Below are 3,869 nucleotides of genomic sequence, written 5' to 3'. Positions count from 1 at the left end.
TATTCAATTCAACTCATCATTTCTTTCTAAAGCACTTACTATATTCCAAGCATTAAGTTAAACTTAGGAAAAAAAATGGTGCCAAAATAGACATGTCTCCTACCATGAGGAACTTATAGTGGGAAGGCAGACATCAAACAAAAACTCATTCAAATAAGCATAAACATCAACTGTAAGAAGTGCTATGAAGGAAAGCTAGAAGGTGATATAAGAGGATATAAAAGGAATATGAACCTAGTTTTCCTTAACAAAGCAATGATTAAAACATCGGTTGAGTTAGGGGAAAGAGAGGAGCTGGAGAAACCTTTCCAGTTAGAGGGCACATGTGCGATGGCCCTGATATGGGAAAGACCTGGGTGACTCGGGAAACGACACCAGGCCAGAGTGGCCCTGGATGTGCTGCAGGATGAGGACCACGGCCTGGAGTGAGGCTGGAAGGCCCCAGTCATGCAGGACCTTGCACGACGAGGAGGCTCCTGAAGACTGAAGGGCTTAGCGGTCAGGTTGACGGCTTCAGATCAGGATATTCATAGTTGAACATGAGAGACGTGGACAGCGACAGGAGACAACTTGATCAAATGAAGAAAATAAAACATTTCTTCTTTTTTATGTAAGCTTTACCATTAAGTGATCGAATAGCTGAAAGGGGGAAATCTTTATTGTAGCTAAAGAATGAAGAATGACAGAATTCTTTCACCATTTTGAAACTAATGAATGAATTGATCCAGGCATTACTCACCAGTGGCTGCTAATATCAAAATCCCACACTGTGTGTCTCCTAAAAGGAGAGTACACTGTCACCTATCAAGCAATCTTGCCAAAAATTAAACTTGATCTGATAAAACATCTAATCCTATGGTCAATTTACAGAAAATGCACAGGATAAGGGAAGGGGTTAAACAGACCACAGTGATGCAACAGATGAAACCTAGATGATGGCAAACACTGACAAACAATCTAGCCCTTTAAAAAATGCAGAAGGGCCTGCGCTCTGGCTTAGCAGGGAAAAGCCACCCACTGAGATGCCGGCATCCCAAGTGGGCACCAGTTGGAGTCCCAGCTGCTCCACTTCCAATCCAGCTCCCTGTTAATGGCCTGGGAAAGCAGCAGAAGATGGCCCAAGTCCTTGGGCTCCTGCACCCACATGGGAAACCCAGAAGGAGCTCCTGGCTCCTGGCTTCAGTCTGGCCCAGCCCTGGCCATTTGGAGAGTGAAGCAGTGAATGGAAGATTTCTGTGTGTTTGTGTGTGTGGGTGTGTGTGTATGTTACTCTGCCTTTCAAATAAATGAAATAAATCTTTCTCAAAATGTACTTTAAAAGTGCAGGAGATACGGTGGGAAAAATCACTATGTTCCTAAAGTTGTATTTATGAAATACATGAAGTTTGTATTCCTTAAATAAAAGGTTTCTGGGGGATAAAAACACAGGAGAAGGGGTAGGCATTTGGTATAGCCGTTAAGATGCTCGTCTCACCTCAAAATGCCTGAGTTTGAGCCCCAGCTCCGCGTCATATTCAGCTTCCTGCTAATGCGCACCCTGGGAAGCAGCAGGTGAGAGCTCAAATATTTGGTCCCTTCCATCCACATGGGAGACCTGTTTTAGGTTCTAGGCTCCCGGCTTTTGCATGGCCTAGTTCCAGCTGTTATACGCGTTTGGGGAGTGAATCAGCAGACAGAAGATCTCTGTCTGCTTGTCTTTGAACATCTTTCTCTCTCTCTCTGCCTTGCAAATAAAATGAAATACTTAATTTTAATGTGTGAGAAATTACAGAGGACTGAAACGAAAGATGCAGTCAAACACTAAAACAGCTCCTCATGGAAACAAATTGTAAAATATCATACTTCAAGTCTGTACAGACAGAAAGCAGATGGGTTAGTGGTTGCCTACTGCTGAAAAGTTAGGGAGAAATGGGGCATGACTGCTCCTGGGTACTGGGTATGGGTTGCTGGGATGGTGAAAATGTTTTAAAAAGATTGATCTCGGTGACAGTTACACAACTCTGTAAACATATTAAAAACCAGCGAATTGTATATCTTAAATGGTGAATTTTATGGTATCTAAATTATATCTCAGTAAAGTTGGCATATGTACACACACACACACACACGCACAGTTCATGGAAAATGGAATTAAAAGATAAGTTTATTTTAGTGTCCAGAAAGTTGAAATCCAAGCATACTGTCTTCATAATATGTATTTTTCATGAACATTTTGAAGGCTCCTGGTTTGTGTGGATTTTAAAACTTTTTTATGTCAAAATAAATTTATCTTTTAATTACATTTTCCACCAGCTTTTTGAAGTACCCTTGTGTGTGTGCGTGTGTGTGTGAGAGAGTGTGTGTAAAAGAAAAGAGCTAAAGACAGAGAGGAAATTAGTCAAGGGATGGAATATTTCTACACAGAGGGGATACTCTGCAGTAGAGGAAAGAGCATGAGGTTTTAATATTTTTTTTATTTATTTTCATTTTATTTGAAAGGCAGAGAGATACAGACAGACACTGATTTACCACCCCCTCCCCCACAATGCCTCCAATAGTCAGTACTGGGCCTGGCTGAAGCCAGGAGCTAGGAACTCAATCCAGATCTACCATGCAGCAGGGACCAAAGTACCAACCTGCTGCCTCCCAGGGTACACGGTAGAAGAAAGCTGGAATCGGAAGTAGAACCAGGGCTCAAACCCAGGCACTCTAATATGTGATACAGGTGTCCCAAGCAGTGTCAACCATAGCACTAAACACTGACCCTGGGCATGGCATTTTAGGGATAGGGAAACCCACCCACAACTGGTGTTTCCTTGAAGTTGTATAGTGAGAGTTGAAACTGAAAGATTTTGAAAAAGGCCTGGAATGTACAGGGTTGTAAAAGCCAGGCTAAAGTGTTTGAGACTTCAGAACCATCAGAAGCCTGAGTTGGGTGATATGATCACTACGCCTTACAGCTCTGAATATCCCACAGAGAAGGAAGAGAAGGTAGAATATGTTTGGGAAACGAGGTAAGTGGTATTCCAATTCTCCAGACAAGCGATCCTCTTATTTTAGAGAGCTGATGATGGGAATGATTTGTGGATGGACAGGAATTGAGATGCAGCACAATGGTAATGCAAAGTCAGCTTGCTCAACTGCGTGGATGGTGAAATGGGGACTTAAGAAGAGGTGCAGGTTTTGGGGTGAGGGAGCGACATTAATTTTTTAAAGAGTTATGGGGAGGGAGGGAGCAGGAGAGAGAGAGTGCTTCCATCCACTAGTTCACTTCCCATATGGCCGCAAAGGCAGAAGCTAGGCCAAACCAAAGCCAGGAGCCAAGAGCCAGGAGCTTCCTACAGGTCTCCCATGTGGGTGGCAGGGGCCCAAGCACTTGGACCATCCCCCACTCCTTTCCCAGACACTTTAGCAGGGAGCTGGATTGGAAGTGGAGAAGCCAGGACTCGAACCGTCATCCATATGTGATTATCCACTATGCCACAGTACTGCCCCCCCCCCAACAATAACTTTTTAAAATGTGTTTAGAATAATCTAATAAGAAACCAGGGTGACTTGTGCAGCCTCTGGCTCTCCTCATTGGAATTGTTCAAGTCAGACTAGAGATCTTTCTGTGGAAAGCATTCTTGCTCTACAGTATGTTTTGGGCTAAATAACTCAGGTCCTATGTAGCACTAATGATTTACCATAGGAAAGGGTCATTTTTTTTTCCAGAATTTGGTCCCCAAAATAGCTCACGGCTGAGAAAACAAAAATCCTGGAATCTGAATGCCTCAGAGTCACCCAGCCTGAGTTAATAATTAAAGGTTCCTCGTGTTGTCTACGTTTGTTTGTTTCACCTATGTGCAGGATTCTGATTTCACAAAATCCTCCCAGCAGTGTTATTTAAC

The sequence above is a fragment of the Lepus europaeus genome, chromosome 7 (genome assembly GCF_033115175.1).
Source record: "Lepus europaeus isolate LE1 chromosome 7, mLepTim1.pri, whole genome shotgun sequence".
Taxonomy (NCBI): domain Eukaryota; kingdom Metazoa; phylum Chordata; class Mammalia; order Lagomorpha; family Leporidae; genus Lepus; species Lepus europaeus.
The sequence above is the reverse complement of the archived record's forward strand: the minus strand, read 5'-3'. Positions refer to the sequence as shown.